The 20,903-nt window shown below is 33.4% G+C and overlaps 1 pseudogene; it reads left to right on the top strand.

Annotated features, from left to right (window-relative positions):
- Positions 1 to 1,646: 1,646 nt before the first annotated feature.
- LOC132564225 (putative nuclease HARBI1) lies at positions 1,647 to 2,673 on the top strand (annotated as a pseudogene).
- Positions 2,674 to 20,903: the final 18,230 nt, after the last annotated feature.

The following is a 20,903-nucleotide window of genomic DNA, read 5'->3' as shown; positions in this document are numbered from 1 at the left end:
CTGTGTTCAGGAAGCCGTTCTCATGCTCAAACTCAAGGTCTTGTGCTCAAACTTACTGTCTTTTGCTCAAACTCAAGGCCTCATGCTAAAACTCAAGGTCTTGTGCTCAAAACTCAAGGTTTGTACTCACATTTTATTCTCATTCTCGAGTCGTATTCTTGAAAAAATCTGTGTTCAACTTTTGAGAACGTTTTCAAATTTGCTTTAGCGTGGTTTTGGCAAGAATTATTCGAAGGCGAGTAGTATTTCGTGATAAGCAGGACCCTCCCGAAAGTCTTTCCGAAGACAAAGTTTATCCGGCGATACTGATTCTGTCCAGCAATCCCATGATTATCGTCGTTGTTGCTTTAGTTCATGATACCATCTGTCGTACGACTCGGCGGAGTCTGGCCATCTTGTCATAATTGCAAGTATTAATTACTTTGAGATGTTTCGCCGACCAAATGGTGCCTTTCCACAACTCGTTCGTGATTTCATCGCAATTTCCTAGCCAACAGTGAGCAGGTTTGTACGGCAAGTGATCAGGGCATTCGCCCGACTGGTCTGGAATTTGGTAACGTTTTCAGTTGGCATGGCCGCAGCAACAACTAAACGAGAGTTTGGAGCTATCGCTGGTAAGTTTATACATGAAAAAATAATCCCTTCATTCGTCCAAACTTCAACGGTAGCGGAGCTAACGTCACCTATGACGTACAAACAAGCACCAACAATAATACTTTTAAAAAGGCCAACAATCTAATTGAAAGCAAATCAATTTTATCTCTAATATCGGGACATTTTAAGACAATTTATGTGGGGGTTGAAAATAAAGAAATTTCTATTCATTTCAAGTAAATTTGTTGAGCCGCTTTATTCATAATGTATGTTATTCTGCATATCAATTAAATCCAATTCGTAGTTGATAGTGCCTATAGCAAAACAAGTCTCTAATTAAGTTAGCAATATTCTTATGCCATTCTGTTTTGTTGTATTGTACAGAACGTATAGAATACTATGAAATGCAGGGTAAACACATACTGTTTATATGCACATATTCATATACTGCTTTCATGCAAAGATGTAGAAACTGAAGATATTACAAAGCGATCCATACATCTAATCTCGTTAACAGTTCCAAATGATTTACTGTCGTTTTATATAATTACTGACAAACTTCACAAACATTCACATTGCTATGTTTTCATGGATAAAATAAGAGCAAAGTATATCATGCGTAAAGCTTGTATTGTTTTTCCTCCTAGGATTTCCTGTTTCAGGCTGTATAGATAGAACATTCCTTAAAATAAGGAAAGCATCACTTAAAGAAGCAGGCTTCCTAAACAGGAAAGTTAGTTATTTGCATGTTGATATTAGATTTATGTCTAAAATAAATATTCCTAATATTTTTTCAATGATATACCATGCAGAGTGAGTGTATCACGGTGTCAATAATTTGAAAATGTATTTTATTTTACTGGTAGAAAGTTAGGCATATTAATTCGTTTTATGATTCATAATTAACTTCCCTTCACATGATCATCATTTTTTTCGCCCGTTTATTATCAGAATGGAAAATAAATGTTACAATATATAGAATGTGTCATGTACATTTCTTTCTCGTATATATATAGCACCTTTTACCATATTAGGCAATTTGTGATGAACACATGAAAATCACAAGTTTTAAGGCTTCATGGCTAGGCAGTGTTCATGACTCAAGGATTCGGAATGCTTTGAAAGACCAGTTTAATAATGGCAATAATTATATATGACTCCAATGTATCTGTTCAGTTTCACATAAAAATAAATATGCTGTCAGATTCTTATACGTTGATGATATGTACGTCTATGTCTATGATGGGGTAAATACTATCAAGTTTAATCGATGATTTTTTTCTACATGTTTTTCACAATCCTTCCCACACCAAAAATAATGAATAGCTCCTGATCAATCAAATCTTTATATGTCGTATTGACATCTGATAAGTTGTTTTCCCCGACAAGTTATCAATATCCCTATTCGCATACAGTATAACAAAGTTATTGATAAACCAATAAGGACAGATTGAAGATAAATATGTATGAGGTTAAACTTTTTCAATTTCAAATGTTGCATGCATAACACAAAAAAAACCTTGGTTATATTGGTTACTTGTGTTGTAATGCAACACAAACAATGCACCATGTTAAACTATATATACGATACCTTCCAATTAGTTTCTGGTTAATATGTGTCGTGTTGCCAGCACAGAAGGGCAAAACTTACAATTTTTCACATCTTTCAAGAGAGTTATCATAACTTTGTAATTCAGGATTACATGATGGTCTCCTGCTCGGCGACTCTGGGTATGCTTGCAGAAGGTATCTGATAACACCGTATTTACATCCAGAGGACAGAACCCAGGGAAGATTTAATAGAAGTCTTTGCAGGACACGTGCTTTAATAGAACAAACGTTTGGTATGTTGTTTGTTTTCCGTGTCTAAGATCTGGCCTTTGGATATCACCGGAGATGGCAGTTAGTACTACTTCTGCTTGTGTTGTGCTTCACAACATTGGGATTCTCAGGTTGAATATTGTGAATGTGGAGTTTGTTCATGCCAATCAACTCCACATTCAAGACCAGCAGATTCTGGCACAACCTGATGGAAAACATGTCTGTGATCACATCGCAATACAGTATTTTAGTATTTAAACCAATGTATGAACAAGACAAGAAATAAATAACAAATTATGATCAGGAGGTCACACTGGAAGTAAAGCTGATACCTGACAATAACAATAACAAACTTTAAATGATATAAATATTCTCTGTGTTACAGAGTTTGTGATCTTACTTAAGCTAAGAAACTCTTTTAAACGTTTTTTCTTAAAATGTCTTTTTGGTGGTTTATCTTCAACATATTTTTATCATATTTTTTCCATTGGAAGATTACTGATAATAAACCATTCTCGTGCTCACGTTATCAGCTTGTCATTTAATAGTAGAACTGGTAGAGATGCTGACTTTATGACATTTGATGTTCTCCATAATGCTTTTCACCAGATTATTCCATGTAATGACGGAAGTCGTGACATTTATCGCAATTCTGAAGATTCTTTTGTTAATCAATTTATGCGTTACACGTTTTTGAATTCTGAACGGTCGAACTCCAGGAGATATAGACGGTAAGTTCACATTTTAAAACGCGTTAGGTACAAGTGCAGTAGATTACATTCTTACGCATAGAGATCATATGGGAGTTGTTGAGAATTGTAGAGTTGGAAATTTCATCAATTTACATACGTCACATAGATAAGCTTTGTTTTCCTTTTAACAGTTATTAATCATCAGAAAATAAATAAGCTTTAGTTCGCTTCAGAAAAAAATTACAACTGTATGAGGCAAGGGCGAAGAGAATGTTAAATATTAAAAAAAAAAAAAAAAAAATCTTTTTATCAACATTTTAATGGAGCAAGTTTGGACGCTGGAAGTGAGCAGTGGAAATTTGATGGAAAAGACAAAGAAGTGGTAGATCAGTTTTGTTATTTAAGCTTGGTATTTGATTATAATGGTAAATTTGTTGTTGTATATAATAATATTACTACACAAGATAAAAAGGCCTATATTCTACTAAGACGTAAGGCAAAAAGGGTTATCTCGAACCAAAAGACCAGGTTGGCATTATAGGATACTGATATATCATGTATTTTGAATTACGGCTGTGAGGTCTAGGGCTTCGATACTGCACCACAGATAGATAAACTGCATTTAACTTTTATGAAATCTCTTTGGGTGTTATTAAAAATGTTAATTACTCTATGGTTTATTTCGAACTTTGTCGTTTTCCTTATTACATACTTATTTGATATTCAAAACTGATAACTGTATACTAAAGACGTGTTATTATAAATTCTTTGAATTATATGAGTTAACTACAAAGAAGTCCTATTGTAAAGCAAACTGGGTTTTTCACTTAAAACAGGAGGTTTATAGATTGGGTTTTGGTGATGTATGGTCAACACAGCTGGTACCAAATGAAAGATATCTTCATTATTGTGTAAACAACGGATACAGGATATTCTTATTCAAGAAATAAGAAATGGTTTTGATAATTCTTCAAAGTGTATTACATATAGACATATCGTAGATCAGTTTGCTACACAAGCCATCTCAACTAGGCACTAACTTTAAAGGTAAAAATGATTATTTCTAAGTATATGTTGAATGTGCATATATTTAATGTTGAGACTAAAAGAATTCATGGCTACTGTGTGGCAAAAACGAAGTTGAGGATGAAACTCATTTTGTACTATTACATCAAGCATATTCAGAAATAAGATTATTATATATCAAACCATACTTTCATCGTCGACCATCTGTTTTCAAATTTATTCAACAGTTTTCTAGCTATAATGTAAAAACTTTTCGTATTTTTGGTAGGTATCTAATTCACGCTACCGCCAAGAGAAAGTTATTATCGCATATATGCGTTACCAAATACATCTTTTATGTTAAGATGTAATATTAATACGAAACTAATACATGATTGTATGTTGATTTCCTAACTCTTTGCATAAAGTCATGGGGTAGAGTAGTGCACTGGAGTTTCTATGTTGGTACAAATAGAATATCGTTGACTTATGGTATTTTATTAGCTAATTTTTCCTAATGACGTCATAATGTTATGTCGTGGTGGGTTATGTTTTATTCGTTGTCTTTTTTGTATATGTATACATATTCATATATATGGTGGCAGATATTCTCCGCCATCTTGTACAAACTTTTGTTATAATGTGTATGTATTTAATATGTAATCCTATATGCTATTTGTATACGGAATAAAGTGAATTGAATTTCGAAAACTGTCGAATTGAAAATTACATTTATAATCACCGATCAGTCTAAATATGCCTGTGATCACAATTTAGTCATAACTACACGAGGATAATAACTGAATTGCGTAGAAGTACCTCATACACAAAACGTTATGCAGAATTGGGATGGGAACCCCTACAAGAGAGAAGGGAATAAACACAAAGTGTTAGGTTAGTTTTTTTCCCCTTCCGGAACCAATCAAATTACTTCGCTGTTGCCTTTAATATTGCCAAGGAATGCTCCAGGGATGGAGTATCGAGGATGCTGATAGTCAGTAACATTAGAATTAACCCATGATTATAGCTTCAATGCTAACAATTTCTACCGTCACCATTTTACAGGAGTTGTCTCCCTTCGAACGTGTTTTGTATATCTATTCAATCTTGACCACCGAAATTTTGGAGAGGACTTAAATAGGCTTCCAGCTTGCTGCTCAATCCAGTTGATATATTTATCAATAAATTTTTGTGAAACACGAGTTTGCCGATTAATTATTCAATCCGTAATATTTGCAAACTATTTTTTTCCAAACCGCACAAAATGTGCGATCCTATCGCGGAGGTTGTGCACGAGACGTTGTAAGTGAATTTGTGCGGACCAATGTGTGCACGATGTAGGTGCTATGTGAGTAACCACAACTGTAGTAGCAGTCTGTACCCTTTTCTTTTTCTCACAATTACACAAACGTTTTCTCATTTCAATTAGTTTGAACATTTAGAACATACTGTTACGATATTTTCTGCCTATATGGCTCCAAACTGACATTCACGAAATTTTGGAATTAGAAACTATATACTCAATAAATCACCGATAAATTTTAAATTATTTTGTTTTCATTTTTAGGCTTAACGTAATGCAGTTCGATTTCATCCTATAAATACCACTCCTAGATTTTCTGACTGGTGGAAATATATGGATTATCAGTGACCCCTGCTTAATTATTGAAATCCTTGAATGGTTGAAAACTAGGCACTTAATTTATAATGGTGCAGGACTCACGTGTAAAATCACAATTATTTCATATATACCAGATTGTAAAAGGGAAAATTCATTTAAATCTTATTCCAATAAAAAAAATTCAGCAGAAAAAAAACTGAAAAAAATTAATAATACATTTCTGCTGAATGCATGCAATTCAAATATTTTTCATATAAACCTCTTTTTACTAAATCATATTACGGGTCAATGAACATCTCACATCTGATTTTAACAACGGTACATAACTTTCCTTGGCTTACATAATAATTCATCGGAAATTAAATAAATCTCATGAATTATTCAGTTATTAAAGTTTATAAGTAAGTTAATAAAGATTATTTAAAATCATGTTCAGTTATACATATGTCAAATTTTTAATCATTATTTAAATGTCAGAATGAGACCAGCTAAATTTATATCTGACATCTATTGACCTGTGGGCAATTTTGTATTGACCAGAAACCAGATGCATACTGTTGTTATTAATCTACTACACGTGTCCAGTATGAATTCCTTCCCTGATGATATAGATAATCACCTCAGCCCTATCTAGACAGTTCGCATGAAGGCCATTGTATTGTGGAAAACGACCTAATCTACGACCATTCCCTTGTATAAGTCTATGTCACCTACTCATGTATCCCTCAATATTTGTTAGTCTGTTATCTAATGTGTAATATTACTTTACCGACAGTTTCATGATATTTTAGTAAAAATAGACGTCTCTTGGTCTGGAGAGAAGAGAAAAGAGGAGGCCAGACAGGAGAGAGGCTAGTGTCCACTGGCGCGATGTCTACCTGCATATTGTACATGGATATAAAGAAGAAGAATAAAACACTGTTAATAAGTTCTGGACCTTTTCATCATCAACTTTACGACATCAACATCGAAACATTTAAAAAGTCGTATTATATTTGGTGCCGTAATAAGTTTTCATCATACTCACCATGTCATGGACATTTGAATGTAAGTTGTCTCATTATTAACCATGTGATGTTTAATTAGAAGTAACATTTTTCAGCAGTTGAAATGTTTCAAACCTCTTAGATAACCGGAATTATTCCATTGATAATATACATTTTAGGTATTTAAGAAATACCGACATGTAGCTAAATCATAATACATAGTCATTGGAGTGCCCTGTAGAACAGGCAATGTAGCTAAATTATAATGTATGATCATTGGAGCGCCCTGTAGAACAGGCGTTGTAGCTAAAACAATATGTATGGTCATTGGAGTGCCCTGTAGAACAGGCAATGTAGCTAAATTATAATGTATGATCATTGGAGCGCCCTGTAGAACAGGCGATGTAGCTAAAACAATATGTATGGTCACTGGAGCGCCCTGTAGAACAGGCGATGTAGCTAAAACAATATGTATGGTCACTGGAGCGCCATGTAGAACAGACGATGTAGCTAAATTATAATGTATGGTCACTGAATCGCCCTGTAGAACAGGCGATGTAGCTAAAACAATATGTATGGTCACTGGAGCGCCCTGTAGAACAGACGATGTAGCTAAATTATAATGTATGGTCACTGAATCGCCCTGTAGAACAGGCGATGTAGCTAAAACAATATGTATGGTCATTGGAGTGCCCTGTAGAACAGGCTTTGTAGCCAAAGTATAATGTATGGTCATTGGAGCGCCCTGTAGAACAGGCGATGTAGCTAAAACAATATGTATGGTCATTGGAGCGCCCTGTAGAACATGCGATGTAGCTAAAACAATATGTATGGTCATTGGAGCGCCCTGTAGAACATGCGATGTAGCTAAAACAATATGTATGGTCATTGGAGCGCCTTGTAGAACAGGCGACGTAGATAAATCATAATGTATGGTCATTGGAGCGCCCCCTGTAGAACAGAATGTTAGATTGGTCCATAAACGACTTTCTTTCTGTCACAGACGCCTTTCTGACCTGTCAATATAGAGGTATATAAATCAGTGTTAAAGCAATCATATATAAAATAAATCTGTGATGACACTATTGAGACACGCTAACCCATCTCAAATAGATTAATATATTTAAGGATGAGTGAGTAATTCATGTATTTACAAGCTATACAAAAGTAGAATCACACATTATACATTCAATAATAATCATTTGTAAAATGTTGTTATTGATATTAGCTTAAAGACCTCTATCTATCAATTATCAGAAAGTTTAAATGTAATGAATGAAGAGATGCAATCCAGATTTCGTTCCAACTGCCCAGGGCCACTGGTAGTAAGGACCTGTTGAAAGAGCTGATCTCTAGTGGATTATAATTCCAAATAGCTTGCTTTTGTCTCCAAGTTCCTCTATCAATGCAAAACCGTGATATCTTATAGATGAAAGAACAAGAAAATACTGATATGTTGACAAAATTAAAACTCACTATCATTAAGAAAGGCAAAAACATGAAAAATGGAAATATCTACTTGGAAACACCTGAAAAAGTACAAGAACAAGACCAGGAACCGTATTCACGAAACCGTTCTTATGCTGAAGCATGAATGTTGTGCTCAAGTCTTATATCTTGGTTCAGTTAAATATGAATAAAAAAGGCTGATTTTGTCAAAGTTTTGAAAATATTTTGAAAGGACTTAAGCTTAATTCTATATTCAATGTTTATATTTGACATCCGTATCATTGGATATGATTTATGTGAATTATGAAAAAGTTATCCCAAGTACAAAAATCTATGCTTGAGCATGAGAACGGTTTCATGAATACGGGCCCTGGTGTTTTAGAAGAGTATACATTTTCTGCTTCACAAACGACACTCGTCATGTAAATCTTGATGCTTTGCCCGGCACTAAAAACTCGTTTACATAATCATCATATAACGTGGTAAGAAGGTATGGCACTTTACCATGTTAGAGCACCTATTTCAGTTCATCGCATTGGTTGCTCTAAAAACGTGTCTAAACAAAGAACATGTACGTCCGTGTGTTAATCGTGTATATTTCGATTAAAGCTGGGAAATGTACATGAAAAGGCAAACACATGATATTAATTCAGTGGGTAGAGTTTCCTTATTGTATGACCTTTTATAATCCAGAAGTTATAAATGAACATTGAGACAACATTTCACCATTTGTCCAACACTATCAAGAAGACTCTATGTCACTAACGCTATCATGTAACACATCGACTAATTTTTTCATAGCTATGATTTAGCACATTTATACGAAAGCCTATTAGTGTCACTTTGAAAAACAAAAAAAAAACTTTTTTTCTCGTTAAAACGCGTTAATTATCTCGTGATAACGCGTTAGTTATTTCGTTAAAACGCGATAGTTATCTCGTTAAAACGCGTTAATTATCTCGTTAAAACGCGTTAATTATCTCGTTAAAACGCGTTATTTTTCCCGTTAAGACGCGACAGTTATCTCGTTCAAACGCGTTAGTTATCTTGTTAAAACGCGTTAATTATTTTTTGGTCCTGTCTTTGGGCTAGAAACTAGCTATTACATTTGAGAAGCAAACATGTCAGTTAAGTTAATAGAAGTATGTTTTCATACTGGATTCAGTAATTATGAAATTCTTGCAATCCTGGCTTACTCGCAGAAAATCGTAATGAGCCTCTCAACATTGAAAAGAAGATTGAAATTAATGAACTTGTTTAGAAGGAAAAATCATTCGGATATGCTAGATGTAGCTGCGTTTATTTCGCATCAACAAGACGAATTTGGCAGTTTATTCGGATATAGATGGATGCATCTTACGTGTGTGCAAAGCGGATTTAGAGTTCCACGTGACACAGTATATGAACTTATGAAGATACTGGATCCCACGGGCGTGACGTCAAGATTGAAAGCGACTAAAACGAAGAAAATATTCAAATCCTGGGCCTAATTTTATTTGGCATATGGATGGATATGACAAGCTGAAGCCTTATGGTATAGCTATTCATGGATGCATTGACGGTTACTCCAGATATATCATATGGCTGGAGGCAGGAACGACAAACAACGACCCTAAAGTAATCGCAGGTTATTATATGAACGCCGTGAAAGAAAGAAGCGGATGTCCAAAACGATTGAGAGCTGATCATGGAACTGAATTGTAAAAGCTAATTAGGTGCATGGATTATTCCAAATACCCGATCTACCTGTTCACCAGGACACTTATTACTCCAAACCTCAATCGCTACCGGCGTGACAAATGCCCCACTTACCAATCCATATTGATCACGTGCAGAACGTGGAAACACACGCGTGACGCCCGATCTCAGTAGTGTGACAACGGGATCTTTTCTTGTTTTTTTCATAGCTATGACTTAGCACATTTATGAGTATTTTCTCTAGGGAACATTTTATTACATGGATGTACTGTGAAATAATGTATTCTCTTGAAATGTCCTGATTAAATTCGTGGATTATTTCGACAATGAATTGTACTTTCACATATACAAGACCTCTTAAATACACATGACATTATTCGGCACCTATTCTCCACTTTGAAAGAGAGGATTAAAAATACAGGCTGACAATAAATGTTATCACCAGCTTCCTCAAACTTTAAAAACTTAAACATATCTGACCAAGTTAACGTCATTTCTTGGTATAAAATAGAAATACAATTCAATTTCGACGTTTTGAAATTGCAATTTCAACAGGACAATCCGATTTTCGTATTCTAAATGAAGGAAAATCTATTTCCAGTGTCTTTCCATAATATATTATCATTTTTCAACAATCTGAAAACAAACTTGATTATAAAAGATTTCATTTTCAAATCAATGTCTTGGAACAGCAAACCACCTTTACTTTTTATGCCTATGATTGTTTTATACGACACAAGGTGTTTACCATTGTTCCAAAGAAATTTCAAACGAATATTTTTAATTTGAGTCTTGTTTTTTAGGATATTGATGTAACAGACAAAACATGCCAACATTCTGAAAGTAACAGCGATGATATAATTGTAACACGTCCTTAGATAGTTGAATATCTTTTAGACTTAATTGTAAAGATCTTGTCAGTAGAATCAATTTTACCTTATATGTAAAAGCTGTACATAATATGTGTAACATCCAAACTTAAATTTTCAAATTTTAATTTGAAATTCACGAGCCTCTGTTTCAGTCACGATTAAAGCTGCAAAATGTACAAGAAATGGCAAAACAAAATATTAATTCAGTGGCTAGATTACTATTTATTGTATGACCTTTTATAATCCAGAAGTTATTAATGAACATTGAGACAACATTTCACCATGTGTCCAACACTATCAAGCAGACTCTATGTCACTAAAGCTATCATGTAACACATCAATTGCATTCGGATTTAAGCCAGTAATTGCCGTAATGCGTATGAATTTGAATAATAAGTTTGACAATCGCCACAAGAATTAGGATATAAAAAATGTGTGTTAAAAAGGGTAATATCGTGATGTGTGTAGCTGAGATCGAACGTCAGACCCCATGAAAATCCATCAGAGTAACTCTTTTTCCCCCTTGACAAAAATAGTTTACGCGGATTTTTTGTCCCATTCATAAGATCCCGGGGATTGGGACCACCGAGGATTGGGACCCCAGAGGTTCCTCACAAAGCATGTAATAATATCATGTATTAGATTAAATGTCGTTGACACATTTTAAACTGTCAATTAATGATATTATTAATTTCAAATTTTATGGAATTTACTTAATAAAAAGTGTTAAAAATAAAACTATGAAAAAGGTGTTTTTCGACAAATCAAAAAACTCATTACAGACAAGACACTAGAATGTTATATATGAGACAAGCTCGATCTTGAAAGGTTATTTAGAACACGATTTAAATATCACAGTATTTTATCACAGCCATGTTATTACCAGCAACAAAATACTTGACAAATATTACCTTCTTATTCTTAGCAAAAATGTATTTTACAAGTTGTATAAAAGTAAATTTATAGAGCTTTAAAATGTCAATATTTTCTTCTTTACACACTACAAGAGTTCGTCTCTTAAAAACACAATATCTAGCAACACCCAATGTGAAGTTCACTATATAACTTTTAACATTCTTCCACTTCTCGTAAAAAAATACCAATAGAACGAGATGATAAATATTGATACTGTTAACATTCATCACACTTGCTTTAGCCAATCAACTGGTCAATTAAACGCTTTAATAAACGAGTAAAAATCCTGCAATTCTGGACAAACTATGAACATGTGTCATAAATCTTCTGATGCATTTCTACAAACCGGACAATTATTCTAACCGGACATTCCGTATTTTAACAATTTCTCTCGAGTAAAAATTGTATTCTGAGCAACTTTAAAATGTATTTCCACGACACCTACAGGCTAATTAGGCGCATGGATTATTCCAAATACCCAATCTACCTGTTCACCAGGACACTTATTACTCCAACCCTCAACCGCTACCGGCGTGACAAATGCCCCACTTACCAATCCATATTGATCACGTGCAGAACGTGGAAACACACGCGTGACGCCCGATCTCAGTAGTGTGACAACGGGATCTTTTCTTGTTTTTTTCATAGCTATGACTTAGCACATTTATGAGTATTTTCTCTAGGGAACATTTTATTACATGGATGTACTGTGAAATAATGTATTCTCTTGAAATGTCCTGATTAAATTCATGGATTATTTCGACAATGAATTGTACTTTCACATATACAAGACCTCTTAAATACACATGACATTATTCGGCACCTATTCTCCACTTTGAAAGAGAGGATTAAAAATACAGGCTGACAATAAATGTTATCACCAGCTTCCTCAAACTTTAAAAACTTAAACATATCTGACCAAGTTAACGTCATTTCTTGGTATAAAATAGACATACAATTCAATTTCGACGTTTTGAAATTGCAATTTCAACAGGACAATCCGATTTTCGTATTCTAAATGAAGGAAAATCTATTTCCAGTGTCTTTCCATAATATATTATCATTTTTCAACAATCTGAAAACAAACTTGATTATAAAAGATTTCATTTTCAAATCAATGTCTTGGAACAGCAAACCACCTTTACTTTTTATGCCTATGATTGTTTTATTCGACACAAGGTGTTTACCATTGTTCCAAAGAAATTTCAAACGAATATTTTTAATTTGAGTCTTGTTTTTTAGGATATTGATGTAACAGACAAAACATGCCAACATTCTGAAAGTAACAGCGATGATATAATTGTAACACGTCCTTAGATAGTTGAATATCTTTTAGACTTAATTGTAAAGATCTTGTCAGTAGAATCAATTTTACCTTCCACGTAAAAAGCTGTACATATTATGTGTAACATCCGAACTTAAATATACACCCAGTGCAAGTATTGCATCTTTTCAAATTTTGATTTGAAATTCACGAGCCTCTGTTTCAGTCACTAAACCAGTACAATAAACATTATTATAATAACATTGACTCCTGATGATTGGTCGTATTTTAAGTTCCTATCCAACACAGGGACCTGAATCTCAAGAATATTATTATTCTGTAAAATTGTCGGACTTAGAGGTTCTGCTGTGAAGACATCAAGCATCGCGGAGATTGGACATCCCTGCCTTAATGAATTCAAAAATAGGAAAATACTGAGGTAAAATTTCATTACATTTGACACTTATGTGATTACCATTGTAAAGATTTTAGTTCTACAAACCCGAATAAACTGGGATGAGTCCAAATAGAGGAAAAATAGCAAATTTTTAAAATCTTTTTTTCTTTTGTAGGAACGTCTCAGGAATTTTGTCCCAATTTGGTCTAAATCTTTGGTAAAGAGGAGTCAGTTTTTTATAAACACGGATCTCGGTCCCCTGGGGTGTGGCCCCATAGGGAAATAGAAATCCACAATTAGAACAATAAGTCGTAAGGTTCATGTAGACCATGTACAATAAGTCGTAAGGTTCATGTAGACCGTGTACAATAAGTTTGACAATCGGTTCATGTAGACCGTGTACAATAAAATGTGTGTACAATAAGTCGGACGGTTCATGTAGACCGTGTACAATAAGTCGTAAGGTTCATGTAGACCATGTACAATAAGTCGGACGGTTCATGTAGACCGTGTACAATAAGTCGTAAGGTTCATGTAGACCATGTACAATAAGTCGGACGGTTCATGTAGACCGTGTACAATAAGTCGTAAGGTTCATGTAGACCATGTACAATAAGTCGGACGGTTCATGTAGACCATGTACAATAAGTCGTAAGCTTGATGACGGCCATGTACAATAAGTCGTATGTTTTATGCAGACTAAGTACAATAAGTCGTAAGTTTTTTGCAGACCACGTGCAATAAGTCGTAAGCATGTCAGCATCATAAAATGAGGTTATTTGACCTTTAACTGTGAGCCACGGAGACGCTAAACGATGTCCAATATAGATTGTATGTTGATGAGCGGTAATAAAACCACGTATAACACATCTTACATTTGTATCTGATGGTAAGTGGAATTAAAGTCTACTTCTAATTGTTTACTGAACACATGAATCTTAAATGCACATTTGTAGATGACAATTTTGTTGGTGGTTTTGCCTGGGATCCTGTGACATGCTAGTATTTCCCATGGTTTGATCTCAATCTTAGCTTCCTGCTTAAATTTCTCACAGAAGACTTTCTCTAGGTCTTTGTCTGGTATCCTGTATGTTCATTACTTTTATTGATGTTTTCCTACTATATTGTTCATTATAATTAGCCATGGACATGGCCTTTTCTGCAAGTTTATTTGATGTGTTCACCTTTGTAGTATTTTATCACAGCCATGTTATTACCAGCAACAAAATACTTGACAAATATTACCTTCTTATTCTTAGCAAAAATGTATTTTACAAATTGTATAAAAGTAAATTTATAGAGCTTTAAAATGTCAATATTTTCTTCTTTACACACTACAAGAGTTCGTCTCTTAAAAACACAATATCTAGCAACACCCAATGTGAAGTTCACTATATAACTTTTAACATTCTTCCACTTCTCGTAAAAAAAACCAATAGAACGAGATGATAAATATTGATACTGTTAACATTCATCACACTTGCTTTAGCCAATCAACTGGTCAATTAAACGCTTTAATAAACGAGTAAAAATCCTGCAATTCTGGACAAACTATGAACATGTGTCATAAATCTTCTGATGCATTTCTACAAACCGGACAATTATTCTAACCGGACATTCCGTATTTTAACAATTTCTCTCGAGTAAAAATTGTATTCTGAGCAACTTTAAAATGTATTTCCACGACACCTACAGGCTAATTAGGCGCATGGATTATTCCAAATACCCAATCTACCTGTTCACCAGGACACTTATTACTCCAACCCTCAACCGCTACCGGCGTGACAAATGCCCCACTTACCAATCCATATTGATCACGTGCAGAACGTGGAAACACACGCGTGACGCCCGATCTCAGTAGTGTGACAACGGGATCTTTTCTTGTTTTTTTCATAGCTATGACTTAGCACATTTATGAGTATTTTCTCTAGGGAACATTTTATTACATGGATGTACTGTGAAATAATGTATTCTCTTGAAATGTCCTGATTAAATTCATGGATTATTTCGACAATGAATTGTACTTTCACATATACAAGACCTCTTAAATACACATGACATTATTCGGCACCTATTCTCCACTTTGAAAGAGAGGATTAAAAATACAGGCTGACAATAAATGTTATCACCAGCTTCCTCAAACTTTAAAAACTTAAACATATCTGACCAAGTTAACGTCATTTCTTGGTATAAAATAGAAATACAATTCAATTTCGACGTTTTGAAATTGCAATTTCAACAGGACAATCCGATTTTCGTATTCTAAATGAAGGAAAATCTATTTCCAGTGTCTTTCCATAATATATTATCATTTTTCAACAATCTGAAAACAAACTTGATTATAAAAGATTTCATTTTCAAATCAATGTCTTGGAACAGCAAACCACCTTTACTTTTTATGCCTATGATTGTTTTATTCGACACAAGGTGTTTACCATTGTTCCAAAGAAATTTCAAACGAATATTTTTAATTTGAGTCTTGTTTTTTAGGATATTGATGTAACAGACAAAACATGCCAACATTCTGAAAGTAACAGCGATGATATAATTGTAACACGTCCTTAGATAGTTGAATATCTTTTAGACTTAATTGTAAAGATCTTGTCAGTAGAATCAATTTTACCTTATATGTAAAAGCTGTACATAATATGTGTAACATCCAAACTTAAATTTTCAAATTTTAATTTGAAATTCACGAGGCTCTGTTTCAGTCACGATTAAAGCTGCAAAATGTACAAGAAATGGCAAAACAAAATATTAATTCAGTGGCTAGATTACTATTTATTGTATGACCTTTTATAATCCAGAAGTTATTAATGAACATTGAGACAACATTTCACCATGTGTCCAACACTATCAAGCAGACTCTATGTCACTAAAGCTATCATGTAACACATCAATTGCATTCGGATTTAAGCCAGTAATTGCCGTAATGCGTATGAATTTGAATAATAAGTTTGACAATCGGCACAAGAATTAGGATATAAAAAATGTGTGTTAAAAAGGGTAATATCGTGATGTGTGTAGCTGAGATCGAACGTCAGACCCCATGAAAATCCATCAGAGTAACTCTTTTTCCCCCTTGACAAAAATAGTTTAAGCGGATTTTTTGTCCCATTCATAAGATCCCGGGGATTGGGACCACCGAGGATTGGGACCCCAGAGGTTCCTCACAAAGCATGTAATAATATCATGTATTAGATTAAATGTCGTTGACACATTTTAAACTGTCAATTAATGATATTATTAATTTCAAATTTTATGGAATTTACTTAATAAAAAGTGTTAAAAATAAAACTATGAAAAAGGTGTTTTTCGACAAATCAAAAAAACTCATTACAGACAAGACACTAGAATGTTATATATGAGACAAGCTCGATCTTGAAAGGTTATTTAGAACACGATTTAAATATCACAGTATTTTATCACAGCCATGTTATTACCAGCAACAAAATACTTGACAAATATTACCTTCTTATTCTTAGCAAAAATGTATTTTACAAATTGTATAAAAGTAAATTTATAGAGCTTTAAAATGTCAATATTTTCTTCTTTACACACTACAAGAGTTCGTCTCTTAAAAACACAATATCTAGCAACACCCAATGTGAAGTTCACTATATAACTTTTAACATTCTTCCACTTCTCGTAAAAAAACCAATAGAACGAGATGATAAATATTGATACTGTTAACATTCATCACACTTGCTTTAGCCAATCAACTGGTCAATTAAACGCTTTAATAAACGAGTAAAAATCCTGCAATTCTGGACAGACTATGAACATGTGTCATAAATCTTCTGATGCATTTCTACAAACCGGACAATTATTCTAACCGGACATTCCGTATTTTAACAACTTCTCTCGAGTAAAAATTGTATTCTGAGCAACTTTAAAATGTATTTCCACGACACCTACAGGCTAATTAGGCGCATGGATTATTCCAAATACCCAATCTACCTGTTCACCAGGACACTTATTACTCCAACCCTCAACCGCTACCGGCGTGACAAATGCCCCACTTACCAATCCATATTGATCACGTGCAGAACGTGGAAACACACGCGTGACGCCCGATCTCAGTAGTGTGACAACGGGATCTTTTCTTGTTTTTTTCATAGCTATGACTTAGCACATTTATGAGTATTTTCTCTAGGGAACATTTTATTACATGGATGTACTGTGAAATAATGTATTCTCTTGAAATGTCCTGATTAAATTCATGGATTATTTCGACAATGAATTGTACTTTCACATATACAAGACCTCTTAAATACACATGACATTATTCGGCACCTATTCTCCACTTTGAAAGAGAGGATTAAAAATACAGGCTGACAATAAATGTTATCACCAGCTTCCTCAAACTTTAAAAACTTAAACATATCTGACCAAGTTAACGTCATTTCTTGGTATAAAATAGACATACAATTCAATTTCGACGTTTTGAAATTGCAATTTCAACAGGACAATCCGATTTTCGTATTCTAAATGAAGGAAAATCTATTTCCAGTGTCTTTCCATAATATATTATCATTTTTCAACAATCTGAAAACAAACTTGATTATAAAAGATTTCATTTTCAAATCAATGTCTTGGAACAGCAAACCACCTTTACTTTTTATGCCTATGATTGTTTTATTCGACACAAGGTGTTTACCATTGTTCCAAAGAAATTTCAAACGAATATTTTTAATTTGAGTCTTGTTTTTTAGGATATTGATGTAACAGACAAAACATGCCAACATTCTGAAAGTAACAGCGATGATATAATTGTAACACGTCCTTAGATAGTTGAATATCTTTTAGACTTAATTGTAAAGATCTTGTCAGTAGAATCAATTTTACCTTATATGTAAAAGCTGTACATAATATGTGTAACATCCAAACTTAAATTTTCAAATTTTAATTTGAAATTCACGAGGCTCTGTTTCAGTCACGATTAAAGCTGCAAAATGTACAAGAAATGGCAAAACAAAATATTAATTCAGTGGCTAGATTACTATTTATTGTATGACCTTTTATAATCCAGAAGTTATTAATGAACATTGAGACAACATTTCACCATGTGTCCAACACTATCAAGCAGACTCTATGTCACTAAAGCTATCATGTAACACATCAATTGCATTCGGATTTAAGCCAGTAATTGCCGTAATGCGTATGAATTTGAATAATAAGTTTGACAATCGGCACAAGAATTAGGATATAAAAAATGTGTGTTAAAAAGGGTAATATCGTGATGTGTGTAGCTGAGATCGAACGTCAGACCCCATGAAAATCCATCAGAGTAACTCTTTTTCCCCCTTGACAAAAATAGTTTAAGCGGGTTTTTTGTCCCATTCATAAGATCCCGGGGATTGGGACCACCGAGGATTGGGACCCCAGAGGTTCCTCACAAAGCATGTAATAATATCATGTATTAGATTAAATGTCGTTGACACATTTTAAACTGTCAATTAATGATATTATTAATTTCAAATTTTATGGAATTTACTTAATAAAAAGTGTTAAAAATAAAACTATGAAAAAGGTGTTTTTCGACAAATCAAAAAAACTCATTACAGACAAGACACTAGAATGTTATATATGAGACAAGCTCGATCTTGAAAGGTTATTTAGAACACGATTTAAATATCACAGTATTTTTTTTTTTTTTAAGTTTAGAAAAATATTTATTCCCTCAGCAATTAATTTGGAGGAGGCTGCCAGGGTTGAGGAGCCCTGGGATCAGCCTCCGTACAGATAAGTGCCATCACGCAGGATGCCTCTCATTCATCATACAAACACACTTCCATGTAGACACTTACATGTAGCCATTAGAAACAATAAATATTTTGGTAAACCTAATATAAATAGACAGACATAACAAGTAGAAATATTTACATAAACAACAAAACATGGTAAACAAGCAGGACAGACATACAAATAGGTTGTACAAGTGACATTCTAGACAAGAGATATCAAACAGATAGACTAGATAATAGACATAAAACAAACCAAAACAAAAACAAAAAACAAAAAAACAGTGTAACATAGTACAGTGCTAAAAGAAATGTGATACTTATCTATTTTTATTTTTTTTAGGAAAGGAACAGGAGTGTTGACTATCATTACTAAGTAAGCAGCTTTTGAGAGAATTGTGTGTGAGGATTATATTCTAATAGAGTTGACCATTTTCTCCAAAAGGTTTTAAATTTCTCGAATTCATTTTGATTTTTCGATATATACGTTTGCACTTGATAAGTTTCCTTAATCTCATTTAAAAGTGCAAGTATAGATAAGCTATTTTTAAGACATTTTGTTTTATATATATAATATTTAATGATTAAACTTATCAGATTGTCAACTGCATCCTTTGTTTTATCATTGCTTAAGAAACCAAAAAGGAAAGATTTCTTATTTAATATAAAGTTAATACGAAAAATCTGAGACAGTCTCTCAAAGCTAAGTAACAGTCGTCTCACCTCTTGACAATCCCACAAAATGTGTTCAATTGTTTCTCTATTTGTTTTACATAATGAACATAATGAGGTATCAGATAAACCCATTTTAAACAACACAGAGTTGGTAGTCAAAATGTGGTGATTAATTTTATATTGAAACCATTGAAATTTGGTATTTTTAGTGACTTTAAAAGGAAGTATGTAGATTTGTTTCCATGTGTCATCATTAATATCGTAGTTAATCCATTTTAATTTACCTGTGGGTGTGACATTATTTTTACTTAAAACATCATACATGTCTCTGGCTCCCTTCTTACTTTTTAGGATAATTTCTAAACTTAATGGAATATAAGGATATTTTATAGATACGTGTTCATTATTTTGTTGGTATTTGTGTAGTGCTTTTGCTATTACTGATGTGATTCCATGATACTTTAGAAAGTTGCACCTAATATTATATTTATGTTTGAAAACTTCATAAGAAAGACACTTACCATTATCACCAACCATAATGGAGACTTCAAAAAGGATTCATAGTTATTACTACTGCTTGACTGAATTACTTTCAGCCATGATTTTAGTACATCTTTCCAAAATATATTTTTAGTTTTCTGAATGTTGTCATGAATTAAATCACTTCCACAATTACTAAGTATATTACTGTTTAATTTAGCATGAAGAATATTTCTCCACTTGCCTTTTCCAAAATTTAATCTACGAATCCAAACAGATTTTAATGAATTTATTAAAGAAATAATATGTATCGTTTTTAGTCCCCCATCTAAATATTCTTTAATAACAATGTCTCGTTTAACCTTATCAACTTTACTATTCCATAGGAAATGGTATAATTCTGTGTTAAGAGTCTTGATAAAGGTTTCGTCAGGATTTGGAAGTGAAATAAAAAGATGATTTAGTTGAGAGATTACCAAAGTTTTAATTACTGTTAGTCTTCCAATTGGAGTAAGTAGTCTTCTACTCCACATTTTAAGTATACTTTTGATTTTCACAAGTTTTTTATCATAGTTTAATTTTGTTATTTTATGAAAATCTACATCGAAGTCTATCCCTAAAACCGAGAACTTTGTATTTCCCCATTGTAGTCACCATTCAGGAAAGAAAGTATCATTACTATATTTTTTA

This window comes from Ylistrum balloti, unplaced genomic scaffold, assembly GCF_031769215.1.
Source record: "Ylistrum balloti isolate Yb309-2 unplaced genomic scaffold, AGI_CSIRO_Ybal_v1 Utg372088, whole genome shotgun sequence".
Lineage (NCBI taxonomy): Eukaryota > Metazoa > Mollusca > Bivalvia > Pectinida > Pectinidae > Ylistrum > Ylistrum balloti.
The sequence above is the reverse complement of the archived record's forward strand: the minus strand, read 5'-3'. Positions and strand labels throughout refer to the sequence as shown.